The sequence below is a fragment of the Podarcis vaucheri genome, assembly GCF_965113315.1.
Source record: "Podarcis vaucheri genome assembly, chromosome: 4".
Lineage (NCBI taxonomy): Eukaryota > Metazoa > Chordata > Lepidosauria > Squamata > Lacertidae > Podarcis > Podarcis vaucheri.
Window position 1 is genome coordinate 59,342,987 of NC_138762.1, and position 20,924 is coordinate 59,363,910.

General features: G+C 44.0%; 1 protein-coding gene across 6 annotated transcripts in view; it reads left to right on the forward strand.

Annotated features, from left to right (window-relative positions):
* Positions 1 to 3,269: 3,269 nt before the first annotated feature.
* AGPAT3 (1-acylglycerol-3-phosphate O-acyltransferase 3) overlaps positions 3,270 to 20,924 on the forward strand; it is a 65,314-nt gene continuing 47,659 nt past the window's right edge. Inside the window, exons 1-2 of one of the 6 annotated variants that reach the window (XM_082219894.1) lie at positions 9,159 to 9,213; positions 13,692 to 13,830. The gene's annotated coding sequence lies outside the window, so the exon portion shown is untranslated. Of the gene's footprint in view, positions 3,948 to 4,221; positions 4,371 to 4,565; positions 4,649 to 9,084; positions 9,214 to 13,691; positions 13,831 to 20,924 lie in introns of those variants that run through there. The other 5 variants (XM_082219896.1, XM_082219895.1, XM_082219898.1 and 2 more) reach the window with 5 other exon arrangements.

Consider the following 20,924-nt stretch of genomic DNA (forward strand, 5'->3'; position numbering starts at 1 on the left):
AAGTTAAATGAATGAGATTTTGATAGATTGTGAGGGGGAAATCAATCAAAATAATGTAATGTTTCCAAAAGGAGATTCTAAGACACCCACAGATTAAAAAAACCTTCATATCCATGAGAATTCACCCCAATTTTGGTCCCACCTATGTGGCTAAATAGAAGTGATATGAGATTAACAGCGCTGATCTGACAGCAGTAAGAAAGAATTATTTCTTTCTCACCCAGAAAGATGAGAATAGAAGCATTATCTGCTGGAATCCTACTTTAATTTTGATGGCTTCTCACAAGTTAAATGCAATCTCCTACAACACACTTTCTTCCCCCTTAAGGACTGCACATGCTGTTCTTCAATATATATTGCCTCATAACACAAATCAATCTATAAAAGTTGCACTTACTTGCACGCTGCTTTGGGAATAAAACCCACCGAATGGGGCTTACTTCTGAATATAGCAGCCTCCCATATCAACCTGGCCGATGGTAATACCTATCCTGCACGCTCTGTGACTAACCTCCAAAATGTTAGTGGTTTAGACCCAGATAAAAGGTGAGATCAATGGGATTTATGCTGTTATCCTAACTTACCCTATTGATTTCAACAGAATCCTAATTTAACTAAATTAACAATGAAATGTTATCTGGAGTAAACTCCTGAGCATCATTTGAGGTATACAGGAGGTCTCTATGCATCCTACATGTTTGATCCTTTGGAGCAGCACACAAATAATAACAATAACAATAAAAATAACAATAACAATAAATTATACTATATGCCACCCATCTGACTGGGTTGCCCCAGCCACTCTGAGAGACTTACAACAAATTAAAGCATCAAACACAGTAGAACACCAAACATTAAAAACTTTCCTATACAGCGCTGCCTTCAGGTGTTCTTCTTAAAGTCAGATACAGTGGTGCCTCAGGTTAAGAACTTAATTCGTTCTGGAGGTCTGTTCTTAAGCTGAAACTGTTCTTAACCTGAAGCACCACTTTAGCTAATGGGACCTCCTGCTGTTGCTGCACCGCCGCCACGCAATTTCTGTTCTCATCCTGAAGCAAAGTTCTTAACCCAAGGTACTATTTCTGGGTTAGCAGGGTCTGTAACCTGAAGCGTATGTAACCTGAGGTAGGCACCACTGTAGTTGTTTATTTACATCTGATGGGAGGGCATTCCACAGGACAGGCACCACTACTGAGAAGGTCCTCTGCCTGGTTGCCTGTAACCTCACAATGAGGAAACCATCAGAACTCCCTTGGAGCTGGATCTGTGTCCCAGCTGAACAATGGGGGTGAAAACACTCCTTCAGGTATACAGGGCTCAGGCCTTTTAGGGCTTTAAAGGTCAGCACCGGGCTTTTTCTCAACCGAAACTCAGTTCTGGCAGGTAGACACCATTGCCATGATAAGGTAACAATGGTGTTGTAATGTGGTTATTACCACTCAATATTTTGGAGCAATTATAATTTTCAACGTTTTAAAAAAGCACAAGGGAAGAAGGCTGAAGAAGGGAAGGCTCACTGAGGCAACCCAGTCAGATGGGTGGCATATAAATAATAAAATAATAATTATTATTATTATAAGCAGCTACAGCCAAGGAAGAGTGCAGCATATGCTGAAAATGTCCCTTTGACTAGTTATACCAGTCCAACGGAGGGCCTTGTAGCTGAGGATGGAATGTTAGTTTGTGTATCTGATAAATGTAATGAAGGATATAGGTCTACAACTCCATGAGGCCTTCCTGAGAGGCCAGCAGCAACAGGCCAGTCAGAAGACCTGTTAAGACTAAGCCCCAGGAAGCAGAAATAATAATAATAATAATAATTTATTATTTATACCCCGCCCACCTGGCTAGGTTTCCCCAGCCACTCTGAGCAGCTTCCAGCAAAGATTAAAAATACATTAAAACATCAGCCAGCGAAAGTTTTGCCACAAGGGAGTTGGAAAATGGAAGAGGTACTCGGGAGAAGCACAATCTGTTCCTTATTCCCTTATCCCAGGGGTCTGCAACCCGCGGCTCCGGAGCCGCATGTGGCTCTTTTACACCTTTGCCGCGGTTCCGGGGCGGATATTAGCGAGGGGAGGAGGCGCATTGTGCGCCCCGACACTCCCCACTGTGGCGGGCGCTGTACTGGCTGTGACGTCGCATGGGGGCGGTGCGTGCGTTAGTCACGCACCGTCCCGACGTCACCTTCCCGCCCGCTGTCAGATCGCGGCTCCGGAGATATATTTGTTTTAAATGTTGCAATGGTTTTGCGGCTCCCAGGTTTTTTTCCCTTCGGAAACAGGTCCAAGTGGCTCTTTTTGTCTTAAAGGTTGCAGACCCCTGCCTTATCCCAATGTAAGAAAAAGGAAGAGCCCAGGGCAAGAGTGAATTCTCACATGTAAAAAAATTCCTTCCAGTAGCACCTTAAAGACCAACTAAGTTAGTTCTTAGTATGAGCTTTCGTGTGCATGCACACTTCTTCAGATACACAAGTGTGCATGCACACGAAAGCTCATACCAAGAACTAACTTAGTTGGTCTTTAAGGTGCTACTGGAAGGAATTTTTTTATTTTGACTATGGCAGACCAACACGGCTACCTATCTGTAACTTCTCACATGTAGTTCATGTTTCCAACAATTACTGTCTGTGGCCCCCAGCTTTGCACACACACACATGCACGGGCCCTATAGGATGCGGGAGCAGGGCTCCCAACACACCAGCCCCATACAAGCTCTGTGGGTCACCACCAAATGCTACCCCCACTGCAGGCGTGTCCCACTCAGTGTGTGCTCCTGTTCAAATGGCAGTAGTGAACATGCGGAGGCTAAGCGTGGCAACACCGAAGCGCCACTCCACAAGTCCGTTTTGAACGACTGAAGGGCCTATTTTAAACTGCACGCGATAATGCCCACTTAGGACGCTTCATCCTCGGTGGGGGGAACCCTGTTGCACACAAAGACTTAAGGTCGTTGGGAGTTGAATCTGCATTACGGGATGATGGCAACTACTGGGGCGCGCGGGTTGCAGCGTGGAAGTCATTTGAAACAGCCTACGACGTCCGAGGATGAAATCTTGCATCCGTGACGCGACTCTTGCCTCTCTCTCCCCCCACCACTCTTTGCCCCCCATAAGCCTGAGAAGAAGCAGGCGGAGGATGGTCCGCTGCCGCGGCGAGATGGAGCGGCCTGCGGGCGTTGTTCCTCCTCCTCCTCCTCCTCGCCCCACCCCAGTGAACGGGACTCGGGCTAGAACTGCGGAGGCCGCGGCTCTCCAGCTCTGGATAGGCGTGCGCGTCTGGAAAGTGGGGAGGGATGGAGAGGAGGCGTTGTCGTCAGGGAACAATGCCTCCCGCCTCCCGGGAGGACCGGCCTTGATGCAAGCGCGGGTTCCCTTGCAGGCGAGCTTGCAAATGCAGGAACCCGGCTGCCTAGGAGCCAAGGCGTCCTCTGCAGCGGCGGCGGCGCCCTCCTCCACCTCCTCCTCTCGCTTCCAACCCAACTCTCCTGCCCCCGGTGGCCCGGGAGGAACTGAACTGTCGCTGCACAGGAAGTAGCGGCTGCTGGGAGCACACAACCGCACACACACACACCCCACATCTCTCTCTCTCTCTCTCTCTCTCTCTCTCACACACACACACACACAGAGGCAGCTGGGTCTGCCGCACTCCATGCCCTCGGCTCTCCGCACCGGAGCCCGGCGCCGCCGCGACCCCAGGCTTCCCGCCCGCCTCCTCCTCGGAGCAGCCCTCCGAAGCGCCGCCGCAGTACCAGAGGCGGCGGCCCCAATTGCGGTAGCCGGTGCTGAGGGAAAGAGGTGGCGGCGGTGCTCCTCCTCCTCCTCCTCGGGGGAAGGCGGCGGCGGAGGTGGCCGCGGCTCTTGGGTCGGAGCTGGGCCAGGGCAGCCGCGGGGCAAGGAAAGGAGGAAGAAGGCGAGACGGCGTCGGCTGCTGCTGCTGCTGCTGCAGGTTTGTGCTGCTCCGGCAAGGGATCGGGTGGTGCAGGCGGGTTGGTGCAGCTGCCGGCAGATCGGGTTTCTTCCCTCCCTTTCCCATGAGGAGAGACCCTTTCACCCCTTTCTCCCCTGGCACAGCGCCGGCCCCGGCTTGCCCTTCTTCGCAGGTGGCTCCGCTGGGCTCAGCCTGCTTGCCCGCCCCCCCCTCTCCCCGCCTTCCTCCTTTATTCCTTCCCCAGCCCCTCCACGCAGCCCTCTCCTTGCTGCAGTCCTTCCTCGGGCGCCTCCCTCCCCCTCGCAAGCCTCGTTCTCCGGCTGCCAACTTCTTCCTGCACCCCGTTCCCTCCCCCGGGGAACCTTAATGGATTAGGCTCCTTTCCCCCCTCGCCCTCGCCCCTCTGCATTGTGCGAGCCGCTGCCTTCAGACCGCTGGATGGTAGGGTAGTAGCGTCCCCTCCTCCCTTAATTTCCTCCGTTCCCCTAATTGCTTCCGTGCCGTGGTAGTGAGGGGAGAGCTATGTCTGCCGGATTTCTTCAGTGTGTATGTGTGTGTTTTTTACTTTTTGGCTGAGTTTCTCTCCGGGTTTTTTTTTTTAAACACACCAGGCGTTAGCCTTGCGATGCTGAAGCAGCCCTTGTCTCTTTGCACACACCCTTCCCTACGGTTGTGCTTCAGGCCCCCACCTGCTTCTCCCAAGGATTGTGAAATTGGAGGTATGCTTTCTGGGCTTGTACGTTGCCGCTTTGCTTGGGTATCTGTGGTGTTGCAAGAAAAGGAGGGGCTTCCATATCGTGGGGTGGACTCTTTTTAGACTCATTACTTTCTCTTTAGCCTTTATATTTGTGGGCTGGGATTGTACTGTATAGGAATTGTTAACAGGCAATTAACAATTCAGTCGCAAGGATGCTCAGCGGTTGGAATTCTTAGTGACAGAAACTGGAAAAGACTATATCCTTTCCGCCAGACTGTCTCGATTTCATGTGTTTGAGATGCAAGAGATGCTTCCTGAGGGGCCCATCCTACTCAGTTATCTTGTCCCTGGGAGTTTTGAGAGAATTAAGAGGTTTTTGCTATTAATTTTGCTCAGTCTGTGCTTTTAAATGAATCAGTAGACACTGGTCTGTTAAAGGGCAAGGGCCTTAAAATTAAGGTATGCGTACTTGCCATTCTACTTTTAGTATGAGAACATTGTTCTCTCTGATCAGATTAGATTTAATCAATTTGTGTTTCACAGACGGAACCCCAAAGTGATTTGCAATACAATAAAACGCAATTAAAATGAAATAAATGTGTTAAAAGTGTTCATCTACAAAAAATACCACCATACTTAAAAATAAAATAACCATCCCACCCACGTAAGGATGAACACTGAAAGCAAGACAGCTAGCACTGATAAAATGCCCTGGAGAATCAAAACATATTTGCCTGATGGCAGAAGGTTGGCAAAGTTGGTGCAAGGTGAGCCTGCTTGGGAGGGGCATTCCACCGGGGGGGTGGGGGTGTCACCACAGAGAAGGCTCTGTGGCTTCATAGGTAAAATGTTACAGCATGTAAAGTGAAATGTGAGTTTTCCACTGTATGTAGATTAGATAGTTGCTGCAGCACACACCAGATATCTCGTCTGTGAGCCCATACTGCTGACCAGATTACCCTGAGATGAACTAGGTATCTGAATTATTGTGGCAAGTCACAGTGAGTTGTTGTTTTTTAAACCAAACATTGGGTGCAGATGTGTGGTACAATAGTAATATGTAACCATGGGATCTATGGAGTGTAACAGAATAAATTCTCTCACTGCTTTAAATATGTCCTTATTTGTATAGAGAAAAATATTGCTTCTGAAGCAAGTCTGAATATAAAGCTCTCATGTTAGTTTAGCCTAATTGGTAAGTGTATGTATACACACAACCTATCTATCATCTATTTGTCTCTTATCTATCCACCTATCTTTACTCAAAGATCCACGTTCCTCTTCCTTTGAATATGGCAGATCAACTACATAGAGGACCTGACATAGGGAAATTTGTGGCCTTCCATAAGTTGTTGAACTACATTTCCCACAATCCCTGACCATTGGCCCTGTTGGCTGTGGGTAATAGGAGTTGGAGAGCATAAGATTCTTCATCCCTGATTTTTTGGACTACAACTCCCATTATCCCTGGTTATTAGTCATAGTGACTGGGGCTGATGGGAGTTGTATTTTTAAACATTTGGATGGCATAACACTGACTATCTTTGTTTTAGGTAGACTGTTACCACTGATAAGGTAGAGCCAAACCCTCTGTTTGATGCATTATTAATTTAGTGGAGCTTTTAAACTTCTGTCGCAACCAGAAAATGAGAAACGCTAAAAACACACCCAGTACTTGTCATTCTCCATGCAACCATCTACATAGTTGCTGTGGGTGGAATTCTATGAGGTACATTTGCGCAATGAGACTTCCCCCACGCAATTCTTACCCCATGCACACCCTAAACCTGCTATGGGTTTTCTCTCAACCCTCCAAAGCAGATTTAGGGAGTACGGGGGGAGTCCTGTTGTGTGAGCAGACCTTGTTCTGTGCAACAACAACGTAGTTGAATCCCACTCTGTGTTAACAAAAAAAGAACATGCAAAAATGGTGCTGTCTGCCGCAGCAAGAACGGGTATTATGTGGCATCTGTGGTAGTGCCAATTCCACCATTATCTGGCTTTTGTGCTAGACACTTGTGACAAAACCATGTTGAAGCGAAAGTGGTATACCCTGGAGTGGAGGCTGATGAAGCAGGCTGGAAGACTGCTAGAACGCAAGCGGATAAAGACTCCAAATGAATACAACTGGACACAGATCTGTGTGGATTATCTAGCCTACTCTGTGGCAGTGAAGTCAGCAAAGAAGGGTAATTTCTGTGCTGCAAGTTAGTCCTTGACTTGGTGTGCAGCAGAGCAATGTAGAGTGTAGTGTGGTGTGGTGGTTTATATCCTGGCCCAAAGAAAGGCAGAGCTCTCAATAGCCTGTTGTCTATTTGCTAGACATTTTTAGGATAAAATCACTTGTATCCATAGAAATGCAGACTCTACTATCATGGTAGGTCAGTCTCTTGGGGTGTCTACAGAGCAGTCTGGTCAGATGCCATTGGATGAGTTTCCGTGGGTGCAGTTCAGGGTACTTGGACAAGTGTGGGTGACCATTTGTATTCTTGCCCTTCCTTGTTAATAATGTTTGGTAGAATTTATGTTCCATTTGTTCTAATTTAACAAATGAACCTCTCTTTTGGGTTAACAGCCCCCTGCTCACTTTCTTCCTTCCATGATTATCGCTACAGTTTCTCGTGAGAATAATATGGAGGGGAGACAAGTTTTATGGTCATAAAGCCACACAAATTAAATTTGAAAGTCTTCCACCCCAATTAGTTTTTCTTCTAGCAGAATTTAGTTTTTCCTCCTAGCAGGTATGTGACTCTACAAAAAAAGCTCTCCAAGTTTGATCTTCCATATGAAATCTCACTGTTCTAGTCTAGTTCATGACACCTTGTCATCTGTGAATTTGGGTGTCCACGCTGGTGGACATTGAAACTGCAAGCAGTTCAACATGCCAGAGTGTTCTGGAACTATAGATCACATGGTGTGTCCCACAAACCTTGAATCTATTAAACTCCTATTTTCCTACCTCTTTTGACTTTTTACTACTGTTTAATTTTAGGAGTTTATACCTTTCACCTTTGATAAAATTCATAGAGTAGTTTATAAAACCTTTGTAAAAGTCTTGAGAAAGAAGAGTCAGGAAAACACTTATTGGCCTCCCAACTATTCATGATCATAAAACTGCTCTTTCTTTCAATTCCCCCCTAAATTCATAAAATAGAACAAGTGTATGGACAAAGCTGTGGGCAGCAGGAGGTCATTGCCTAACATTCAAGAATTCTCCACTTTTGGATTACAGCTTTTGGAGTAACAACCATTTAATGTTGAACTGAAATGATTAGGTGTATGTAGAAGAATTACAATTAACAGGAATAGCATATTCCTGAAAGAAATTAAGGAAAAATTGAGGAAATAATGAGATCAATGGCTGCCATCCGTGAATAATTCTCCAATTTGATTCTGAAGAAGCATGAAACAGGATATAATCCCAAAGATCGTGCAAGCTATTGCAGTGGAACCTCGGGTTACGTACTGTCCTCCTTACACACGCTTCGGGTAACGAGCTCTGCTAACCCGGAAGTAGATGCTCCTTGTTGCGAACTTTGCCCCGGGATGTGAGTGGAAGTCACGCGGTGGCAGCAGGAGGCCCCATTAGCAAAAGCACGCCTCATGTTAAGAACGGTTTTAGGTTAAGAACAGACCTCCGGAACGAATTAAGTTTGTAACCGGAGGTACCACTGTATTGGTATTGTTTGAGTAACTTCATTTTTTTAAGTAAAGTGGCTACAGCTTTCATTTTATAATTTTCTGTTTTATGGACATATACTCATATATATGCTTTCATGTATATATAATGCATTAATGTTTCTTTTTTTATTATTTCATTTCATTATCACTTAGATTCCAATGCTTTTGTTTTTCATGAGCTGCAGAGCTTTGGACAATGTCCCTAGTGCACAATACCAAAATGCAACCAACTTTTAATAAGTATTGGGTGACACTGCCTTAATAGTTATCATTTAGCAATATATCATAACTCTTGAATAATTGATGTACATATTTACCTCTGCTCTTAGGAATAGTTGATAGGTTTTTAATTTCTACCTATTACAGGAACATTCTCGACATTTTCTATTTAGGTGGTATATAATGTTGTCAAATCTTACTGCAGAATTCAGTGCCGCAGCTAGCCAAGAATGTACCATATTCCAAAAACTTCGATATTGTAGACCTTGATATGCTAGATACATAGGAAAATGTGATTATTTGTGTCTTGTTATAGGACATGATGGTTATTTTCATGGTCTCCAAAACCACTTGACTGTTCTGCAACTGCTGCGAGGCATTGATTCTTAAAAGCCCACAGCGTGTGTACAAGGATGAAGTGGTTACATTTAGGAAAAGTTGCTTAAGGAGTGTTTGATACACATTTTTAAGTTTTCCGAAGTCCTGCTTAATGACCCAGCTCCCTGGTCTTTTTCTGTGAAATTAGAGCTAAACCAATGGCAAAGTGAGTCTGTGACACTCCTGCCTGTAAAACTCCTCTGTGACATCAGAACAGATCATCAGATCAGACACTGGCATCAGGAGGAGCCGGAGAGAGGGTGGCCAGCGCTCAGAAGGATGTGTTGGGGAGAGCAGGATTGTGATGAAGTAGGTTTAACAGTAACTGCTTTGCTAATGGACCCTTGGCTATTTGTAGAATAACTGTCCCTATTGTTTGTTTAAAGTATTGGAGGTTATTACTTTTCCTTTAGATGATAGATGTCGCTTTTGGTACTGAAAGAGCCATCACATGCCTTAAAGTCTAGCGGAAGAGGCCCTGCTATCCAGGCAGGCAAGATGAGAACAGGGCTTTCTCTCTCTCTCTTTTTTTTTACAGGGAATTGCTGCATTTTACAGAGGGGGAACCTAAACTGAAATCAGTGGAAAATGTAAGGAGCCACGTTAAGGGTTGGTTACAATATCACCAGTTACATGAAATGATTAAAATAGACAGGAAGAATGGTTTTTCGGACCACAGCTCACAATTTGAAAAAGAACTTCTACAAAACAAAGAAAAGCTTTTGTCTAAAATGTACAATCTGTTATTAGATTGGGAAACAAAAGACGAACTTATCAGAGCCTCTATGCCTTTATGATACACTGGGCAATAGATATGGGACATAATATAGATTTTAACCTAGGCCAGGCTTCCTCAACCTTGGCCCTCCAGATGTTTTTGGCCTACAACTCCCATGATCCAGTGGTCAGTGATCCAGTAGCAGGACCAGTGGCCAGGGATGATGGGAATTGTAGTCTCAAAACATCTGGAGGGCCGAGGTTGAGGAAGCCTGGCCTAAGTGGTTTGTTGCGCATGTTGATAGTGGATTTACTGATTTTTTACAGTCCAGTTTGAATCTCTGGAATTTAAACATTGTAGGGTGCAATAAACCAGAAGTTCAGTGTCCTTTTGATTTTGCTGAGGGAACTAGCACGTACTTTAATTCTCTTCCTTTGAAATAGAAGGAATTTATTTTTTGCCTGGATTGCACTCCTTGTGGTTATTTATTTATACCCCACCCTTATTCCTGCCTTTATAGACATTAATAATAATCTTTGAGCTGATGGGTGAAAATGTGTGGGTGGCAGCTAGGAACTTTTCAATCTGAAAAATATACAGGCTATCCATGGGATAGAATGGCAAAGTGTGCAGGATTCTCCGCATATTTTACCGAGGGAGCAATAGGAAAGTATTGGAGTTGGTAGAGTGCAAACCCTGTGTGTGCAGATATGTACACAAGTTGCATACCAATAACTTAAATGGAGCACTTAACAGAAATGGTTAGGCATGTAGACTGTAAAAGTGGGGGGAAAGGAGTTGGAAATGCATTTTGAGGTTGCCTGACTCTGTTGCTATGATGAAATTTTGTATGAGGCATCACAAGGAATCTTATTTCACATCTGTGATTGCCTATTTTGAAATATGGTTATTGACTCATGCTTTCACAGGTGTATGAATACCTAAGGTAGGACAAGGAGGGGTTCCCAGATAATTACTTTGATAATTGGCAGACTGAATTCTGTCTTGTGATTTTCAAATGGCCTACAGACAAATTTGGAGGTGAGAATATAACTAATAAAATCTCAGTAGCTCATAAAGTTGAACTTTCTGCTTGCAATCGAAACAGCCCAGAGTTGTTGAGCTTCTTTTGGGGGGTGGCCCAGAGTTGTTGAGCTTTTTAAGCCGCCCATTGCCTGCCCTATTACCGCAGCAATAGCCAATCAAAACCAGCCCTTGCCGCAGCCACAAATAACACCCCAAATAGCCACTGACAATCTCCAGTTCGCGGCAGCAACCAGTCCCATGTCACCCCTATGCACTATCCGTGTATAAGACGAACCCCTATTTTTAACATAAATTTCTAGTAAAATAACCCCTCATCTTATACATGGAAAAGTACAGTATATATGCCAATCATATTAATTTACTAAAACACTTGATTAAGAAGATGCTTCCCAATTAATTGGGGCAAAAAAAATATTCAGCTGGCCTCTGTTGCTTTTAAGGTGGTAATGACACATACAATTCAAACCAAATAATAAAATCTGAACCAAATCCATTCCAAATCAAACCAAATAATTGCTGCGATCACTGTTCTTTATAATATGAGGTAGTATAACTTGTATCTTCATTATGGTATTCCTTTTAATGTTGTCATGATGTCATTGCAAGCCACCTCAGATGAAGTTAGGTGGGAAAACTAAATTGCTGTGGGGCTCAATCCGTCAGATTCCCCCTTTTGGTGCAATTTCCGTAGGTTTGAGTGAAATTTGAATTGGAAGATTTACTTGGCGGCACTGATTATTGTATTCTATATTGGTTTTGTACCACTTTTCTATTTAGAATTTATCAGACACACCATTCCAAAGGAGACACATGCTCATACTCTCTCTTCCGCCTCCCCATAGTCTACTTAGTTGTTCCTTGGTTTCCATGTCTATTCAAAATTCAGTGAGACTTGCTTCTAGATTACCGTATTTTTCGCTCTATTGGACGCACCGGACCACAGGACGCACCTAGTTTTTAGAGGGGGAAATCAAGGGAAAAAATATTATTCCCCCTCCCAGCCCCAAAGAGCAAGGGACAGGCTGCACGCAGTCTGTCCGCTTCTCCCAGAGCTTCTCGGGGCTGCGGGGGAAGCCTGGGTCCCCAGCCCCAAAGAGCAAAGAAGCCAAGACAGCGAGCGGGATCCATAGCCGTGCAACCTCTCCAGCCAAGAGCTTAACCTCTCCAGCGCAGCTAAAGAAGAAGACAAGGCAGCGAGCGCGATCCATCTCGCTCACTGCCTTGGCTTCCTCTTTAGCCTTGAGCAGCATCTTTAACCTTGCGCAACAGGATTGATCGTGCTCGCTGTCCACCGGGGCTGGACTAGATGACTCCTGGGGTTCCCTTTCAACCCTGCAATCCTATGACCTCGGAAGGTGTTGGGGGTCTCCACCACTGGAGGCTTTTGGATCGCGCTCGCTGCCCTGGCTTCCTCTTTATCCTTGCTCAGCCTCCTGCGGCTGGAGAGGCGTGCAAGGCTAAAGAGGAAGCCCGGGCAGCGAGCAGGATGGATCGCGCTCGCTGCCCTGGCTTCCTCCCGTGGCTGGAGAGGTGCGCAAGGCTAAAGAGGAAGCCCAGGCAGTGAGTGGGATGGATCGCGTTCGCTGCCCTGGCTTCCTCTTTAGCCTTGCGCAGCCTCCCCCCGGCTGGAGAGATTGTGCAAGGTTTTTCTAGACGAGGGAGAAGGGACTGACTGGCCGCATCAGTCCCTTCTCCCTCCTGGGGAAAAGCCCGCAAGAGCTGCACGAAGCTTGTGTGTGGCTCTTGGGGACTTTTCCTGCCTGCCCCCCCCCCCCCGCATTCACTCCATAGGACGCACAGACTTTCCCCCTTAGTTTTTAAGACGGAAAAACTGCGTCCTATGGTGCAAAAAATACGGTAATGTGTATAGGATTGTTACTGTTTTACGTGGTTTCCTGAGAGTATGCCTTGTTGAATTAAGTGGAACCTCACTTCCAAGTAGACATGTCCAAGATTGTGTCGTAAATCTCCTAAAGTTCACTGAAGAATTGCTGTTGATAGACCCTGTTTTGTTCTGGCGCTAGAAGGGTAAAAGGACTAAAGCTTTATTTGCAGAATACCTGCAATATCCTGGCAGTCCTGGCTCCAGTCAAACCTAATCTTTTGCTTTTGTGAGCGTTAAATTCATGCTTGAAAAGAGCCTGAGTAGTTTCTACTGATTAATCAAGTGTAGCATTTTAAATCTCATTGCCTGGTAGAGGTAAAAAAGTGTGATAAAGAAAACCAACATTTCTGTCACATGTTTGGCTAGTGAATCATTTCATTTAAGTTTGAATGGTGCCATTTATCAATAGGGGTAGACTGTCAGGATTGCTTGATATGCTAATAATTTGAGCTTTTCGTTGGTAGCAATTTATTGGATATCTGTAAATCTGTCCCTTCGCAAGGCATTTCCCGCACTGGAAATGCTTGTGAGAGTGGATCTCAGTCAATTTCACGCTGCAGAATATGGGTGGAATCCTGTTGGTGTTCTTAAGTTTATGGGAAGAGTTCAGATCCAGTGGATGCCTCCACAAACAAAATAAGAGGGGAGGTAATTTCTGCTGGTTCCCTGCCCTGCCCCCCCCCCCCCCCGCTGTCTCAGCAGCCTTTGAAAATTTGCTCCAGAGAGATGGGGAAACCTTTCAGAACAGGGGGGCAGGTGGTGTGGAAGGCTTTAGCGGGTGGAGGGGGAGTGGTATAGGCAGAAATCACCTCCTCCTTCCCAGGCAGTTGTTGGATCAGAAGCCCTTCTTAAAGTGCTAGGGCAGCAATTGGATTCTACCCTCTGAAGGAATCAAGACTTTGGTGATGTGAAGTATTTATTTATTTATTTATTTATTTATTTATTTATTTTGCTCTTCATTCAACCTCCCAACAGTGCAATGAGCGCTGGTGGCTGATGCCCATTGAGACAAATAGGGCAAAAGGAAGGGAAGGTAGCAGCCGGTGGAGCCAGAACCAGTGACAAGCAGAGCCAATTCATTCTCATTTTGTTCCCATCCTCGTGATTTGGCATTTCGTTTCTTCATGAATCTTCCAGAATACATTCTTTACCAATTACAAAAGCCACTGGATAAAGAACGCTGAGACCTCCATGCAAGGGGAAAAAGGTTCCGTTACCGAACAACAGTGAGGCAGGATGGAATATTACAACCAGATCACAAGGTGCAGTGATGCAGGTCAATACCTCTCGCTTTATAATATATATGCAACACTTGAGTGATCCATTGTCCTGCACCAGCCCTGCCAACTCAATTTGATTACATGTCCTTGCCAAGCAGCATAAGAGCTCTTGCAATATCAGCGTATTTTGGAGTGGTGTTTTAACCCCCCTCCCCATCCCAAAAAGTCACCATATATTTCTTCCATCCTATCTCCTACAAGTGTTAAATTGATACTTGAAAACAAACACCCACACCCACCAGCAGACTTATTCATTTGTTTATTTTATTGAGAACGTTTATAACTCACCCTTCATTGTGATGGATTCCCATGGCAGGGTTCAAGCTACAGATTCTATGAAACTTCGTGAAACAGCCATAAATCATCAGAACAAACCTAGCAATAAGACCAGCTAAAGTCACAAAGCAATCTATCTGCCAGAGTTAAAACCCTAAAAACGTTAGCCTTAGATGCTAACTAGTTTATGGAAGCGGTGGAAAGCATGTGCTCTCTGGGGTGGCGGTGGAGAGAGAAATGTTGCAGACTGTGTGGATGTTTAGAAAGAAAGTCAATAACGGTTTGTTTGCGGGGTGGGTCCCAAAGAATCTTTAGTCTTAACTTGAGGTAATGCTACTGGCTTGTGTCGTTGCCAGGGATACCCTTGTCATGGTTGTCTAGGGCCTGTGATGGTGTCATTCTTTCCTCTAGTCTTTCACAGAGAAGGTCTGCCAGCTTGCATCAGTACAATACAGCACCTGCTGTGTGCATCCCCATTGCGTTACTTACTTATCTACACCGAGAATGATGATCGTGGAGTTTTTGTCTTTTGTTTACACTTCTTTCCACCAAACATCACAGTCATTTTCAAATGCAAAATACAATACTGGCCTGCAACTAGGCTTTTTTTTTTGAGAGCCGCTTTCGAGAAGGGAGCAGGGGTGAGTGGGGTGACTGGAGCCCCATTATTTGGAGATAAACACCCTTCTTTCACCTTGAGGTTGGCTGTGTGTGTGTGTGTGTGTGTGAGAGAGAGAGAGAGAGAGAGAGAGAGAGAGAGAGAGAGCGCACGCACATCATTCTGTTAAGAGGCTTAGTTTGGCCCAGGAGTGTGTGTTGACCGATCTGCAATGTTTGACCTTATGCTAACAATCTACATCTCTGGCTCTTGCTCTGTGCCCTTCGTCTACCTGGAATGTGGTTCCAGGAACAGTAGAATCATAGAGTTAAAGAGTTGGAAGGGATCTTGAGAATCATCTAGTCCAGTCCCCTGCAATGCAGGAATATACAGTTGTCCCATACCGGAATTGAACCTACAACCTGTAGTTCTCTTATGGGGCTGCTTGGATAGAAGGAAGGGATATACGCTGTTCAGAAGGGCATTTCTGAGCAGCCTAGGAATTGCCTTCAGTAATTAAAGAAAACTGACTTGGACTATTCACATGTAAAATAAGAGCAAGGTTGACAGGACTCATTACTGGGGTTTAAGAATTACTTGTTGTGTTTCTTCCCCTCTACTCCAAGAAAAATCCAGTTGTTCTTTTTTTTTAAAAAAAATAATGCTTCTGTTGATCCCTTTTATACACAAGTTGTTCCTTTTTGGCTACGTAAACAACAGCATTCACACCAGAAAATAAAAGGGATGGTTACGTATTGTGTCATATTGATGATGCTTGATCTGAAAAACAGATTCTTTCCCCATGATTCCTTATTTGCAGAAAAGCAGTTTTTAAAAAATAAAATAAAGTTATATCCTACTTTTCTACGGTCACAGAAAAGTTCAAATATATAAAAGGATGTCACATAGAGGAGGGAGAAAGGTTGTTTTCTGCTGCTCCAGAGAAGCGGACACGGAGCAATGGATCCAAACTACAAGAAAGAAGATTCCACCTAAACATTAGGAAGAACTTCCTGACAGTAAGAGCTGTCCGACAGTGGAATTTGCTGCCAAGGAGTGTGGTGGAGTCTCCTACTTTGGAGGTCTTTAAGCAGAGGCTTGACAACCATATGTCAGGAGTGCTCTGATGGTGTTTCCTGCTTGGCAGGGGGTTGGACTCGATGGCCCTTGTGGTCTCTTCCAACTCTATGATTCTAACCCAAGGTGGTCTACACGTGGATCTTAGATGACCACCCATCCAGGCAATGATCACACCCCGGCTGGCTTAACTTCAACAAGGTGTAGCCTGGAACCTTTAACTTAGTGTGTTTTCTAGGTTGTCATTAAGTCATTTCAAAGCAACCTATAAATATAGGTAGGTTTTACATATCTGTATTCAAACTTGTTCTTAACCAGGTGATTTTAAAAATGTTAAATCTGATTTCTCCCCCCCCCCTTTTTTAAAGTTTGCCCTGATTTATTTTTTTGGGGGGGAGGGGAGTTTGGTAATCATTGACTTAAATAGAAATAGTTTGATCAGAATTAGTCACTGAAACTTACTGCTTTTGTCCATCCCCCCCCATGTAATCCCTTAGCCAGTAATATATTTCTGTTGATTAAACGGATGTTTCCTCATATTGCTGGCCTTCTAATATTTGCTGCCGTTATCCCCAGCAGGTTGTAAGGACTGTATCAGGTGCCCCCCCCCCAATTCTTAATTTCTTTTTCCTGGCATTGTTTCCATTTTCTTTATTTACTTCAAATATACAGAATTGGATCAACCCTAGATACTAATAGGAAATCTGTTCTCCAAGCATGGGCCCTATGTAGCTAAAACATTGCCATTCACAGACATGATGAGGGTATCAGCAGCTTTGAGGGAAATGTCAGGGTTTGGAAACGTACAAGAAATCCTCAGGGGGAAACAGCTACCACCTAGTGAGCCTGCGATGCAGACTGATTATTGCTAGCAGGGATGGGACCAGGAGGTGTGGAAGGGAGTATCATGGAAATGGGTATGGCTGCAAGGTACCCTGAATAGGCGCACTCCATTCTGCAACATTTTGCTGCGGTCTCGCTTATAGCATGCATAATCTAACCATATTAATGACAGCAGTTGCTTGTATACATGCTTTTATAAATCTTCCAAGTAGTTTGGGGGTGGTTTCTTCCAATGCTGCAATTAACTCTTATTCTTTATTTTTTTCCATTTCAGAACTTACATTTAGTATATGAGGTGATGACGGCAACAGCGTGCTTTCTATATCAATCTTTTAAATCGCTTTCTCCTCTTCTCCAGATTCATAATTTAGTACCTGCCATTAAGTTAGGCAAAGTTCTTCCAAGAGGCTGATCCGATGGTCTTGCTATTCTGGGCGGCTGATCTGCCAGCACTGCGCTAACGCAATGTTGCCGAGAAACGTACACTCTCCCCAAGCAGTGAAGTCAAAAGCACAAGAACAGAATCACAATAATGCTTGCTAATGAAACCTCTGCTTTAGCCATGTGTGGAAGGCAGCAAGCATCACATAGCAAGGAGTGGAATGCCAGAATGGTGTTGCAGAACTTTCCCCACACAACGTACAAGTTAGAAGAGCCTACAGACTTTTTCTGGCAGAGCTGCCTATGAACCAGTAGTCAGTAGGTCTCATTCATGCAAGATGGAGGGCAGGGGAAGCAAACAACAAGGGCACCAGAGACACCACTGTGACATGACTGGTAGTTGCAGTGGGTTAAAGCAATGCAGTAGTGGATAGGGAGTTCGAATTGCAATGTAAATGTGGCTTTCACAAGGGAAGCATACTATTTAGCAGTGATAATTTTGGGCGGACAAAGGAGAAGCAGTTCATTTATTCATTGGTGACATTTTGATGACCATCCACCAACCAAGTCTTTGGGGTGGTTTAAAAAACCTATGAATCAATGAAATATGTTATCTCAAATGTGTAAATTGACATCTGTGGTTGTGTTTTGCCATGTAGGTTGAGCACGGCCATTTATTTGGCGATGCAAGTGTGTCATTGCTTGACCCCATATCTCCCCAGAACCAGCTGGGGTACCAGCTGGGTATTTTTCTCCATCAGTACATGTTCACTACTGTAGCCATGACCAAAATTTTAGGTCTTTCTGCTGGTAAAATGTGGGCACACCCTTTAAGATTAGTCCTTTCATAGGCAGTTAAATGGCTGGTAAGATCAAATATTAGAGTTGGTAGCAAAGCATTCTACTTCCACAAATTTATGTACATATTTAGAAGATGAATACTGAATAATTGTTTGCCAAATTTACAGGGATATTTATAACAACCTCTTTAAGAAAAATATTGCTGGGAAGGAAAAGAAAAAGTCTCAGATGTTTTTGTGCCAAAATATGCTGGGGAAAAGCTGGAAGAAATCCTCTGATTGGCCCTTGCCTTTGAATGCTTAAAGCTGAGTTTCATAGAACACAAAGTGGCTTTTCAAATAAAAATGTAAACCTTTTGTTTGAGGAGTAATCTGAAAATAGCAATGTAAAACATATATATTAAGATGCTCAGAAGCTCAGGGGATAGCCGTAATCCAGTGCATATTCTTTATTTACTTATGGAAGTACTAAGAGTGTTAAGTGTGACACATTTGCTGGGGATTTGTTACTTTCCATAAAATTTAACTACATATCTATATGAGATTAGGGTCACTCCCCCCCTCCCAGGCAGTGTTTCACAGTTATGGTATGCCTGTGTGGTAAAAGTAGGAATGTGAATGAGATGAATTCTGCAGTGGCCATGTTTACACACTGTGCTAAAATGTGGTTTAGTACTTTGTGCATGAGCAGGAAGAAGCTGATGCAAACCTTGGGATCTGGAGCTCTACCCTCTCCTTTCCTGTGTGGCTGGGAGGAAGGCTTCACCAGAGTTTCCTTTCACTTTTCACCAAACTTTGATTGTCTTTATGCATGCACTAGAGATTGTGGTTTAGAACAACCCACTTCATACATTGGGTTATACAGTTAGCCTTTTCAGCTAACCAGGGTTTGTCTTAAACTATTATCTCTGGTTCATATAACATGATAAACCAGGATGAGTGGAAAGTAAAAACGAAACCTAGGAAAGTCCTTCTCCTGGCCACATGGGAGCAGGGAGTGCACGATCCCAAGGCTTCGCTTTGGCTCATTACAGCTTGTGCACATAGGGCAAACCATGGTTTAGCATTACACGTGAACTGGGCCAGTGACTCTCTGCTGGAGGTGAAAGAGTTCCACTTCAGCAGTGCATAAAATGAGATTCTGCAGAATATTATGGGAGGAGGAATAAATGGATTTCTTTACTCCGAATTTTCTGGCTGCTGTTGCTCTTGTTCTAATTGTCCTTTGCAGAGGTGTCAGGGTTCCTTTTTCTTTTCAGTTTAATTGCAGAGAAAATAATTAACTTGAGCACTAAGTGGAGGATTTGGAACTTGTGAAAAAAACATTCCAAAGAAAATCCCATTCTGTTCTGTTCCAAGAATATACTAGCCTCGGTTGAGAGACAACAAACCCAGAAAGCATCTGTACCAAGGAGGCACAAAATTTCATTTTAAATGCAATTGTATATTTCTTTTAGAATATCTGTACTCTTTAAAAAACCATTGAAAGTGAAAGACATATGTGTAAAATGAGATGAGAGGGGAGAGGAGGGAAATGAATCTTGCTTGAGGAAAAGGTCTGTGGGTTGAGCAGTTCTGAATAAGTGAGGGAAAAGCTGGCATGGCTTGTACACACTTGCACACACACTTTCCCTTGTCTGAAGCCTCTTTGCATAATACTTTTATTGCCAGTGTTACAACAGTCAAACTTTGGAGTTTCATGGAAACATAGAATCAAGCAGGTGCTTGCCTGGGAATTTTTTAATCTATATTTATGACAAACCAAATTCTGATTTCACAAGAGAGGCATGCCTGTGGTGAGCAGTTATGTGTGTGTATGACAAAAGACTAGTTTCTTCATCTGCAAAGCAGCATAGTTGCTATGAGAGCAGGTTGATAGGCCCTCTATTCAATTGTCATTTCAGCTTCCAGGTGGCTTTAGGCAAGTCACTGTCTCTCTGCCTCAGCCTTCCCTTCTTTTACAGGGTTGTTGTAAAGATAACAAAAATGATATCTCTGAAGCATTGTGGCAAGTTTAGGCACTATATTCATACCTCCCACAATATATTTTCTTATTTGGTAACAGGCAAAGTCACATTTATTTTCACAGGCCTTTTAAATCGTGTTTTTACTCCCTAGTATTATGCTGCGTTTCAATGTGGCTAATTTACTCTATGAAACTTGTTAGGCCTTGTACTGTGGCTTCTGGTATTTAAGGTTCATGCACCTTTTTGCTTGACCCATATTTTGATTGCATTTCATACCAGTTAATTCCCCTAGGTCAGAGAGTTTTTCTCCTTGTTCTGTGGTTGTGCCTTGCGAAAATTCAATCCTGCCCACCAAATCGAATTCTATCAGATGTGTGAAAAATCCGAAGGGACACTTTGCTTAGCTGAACTTTGATTCAGCGGGCAAGATCGAATTTTCCCAAGGCACCAGCCATGGAACAACAAGAAAAGCTGTCAGACTCAGGGGAATTAATCAGTACACAATACAATCAAAATACGAAAGTGTTGATGAAACCTTTTAGACCTCTCTGATTTAATAAATAAATAGTGCTGCTGCTCCTGTACAGAACTTTATTTATATGTTTTTAATGAGCTTTAAACATTTTTTAATCATTCTGAAGCATCACCCAAAGGAGCCTTCCCCATTGTGATACCCTCCAGATGTTCAACATCAGCTCCCATCAGTTGCAGCCACCATGGGATGATGGGAGTTGTTGTCCCAACGACATTTGGAGGGCACCACCTTAAGGAAGGCTGGTTTGAAGACGGATTGTTATTGAGCAACTGACAAATAGAATGAGCAAGTAAAGAAACAAATTCATGATGATTCGCACTATGTTATGCCCTAGAGACTTCGGGTGGGATCTGCTTTTCTTTTTGCATCTGTGGCACTTGTCCCTTTCCTTCAAGGATGAAGCATTTCCTTGTGATGAGGCTTGCACCACCTTTTTTAAAAAATAGAAAATAAGTTTCTGTGATAGCCTATACTTAAGATTCATCAGGTCTACCAGGAACCTGTTGCTCATGTTAGCTTAAATGTACATATGCTTAACTGCATCTGGCTACTGAGTTGAGTCTTGGTTTACGTTAGTTTACAGATTATATGAATCCTGCAAACTTTTACTAGA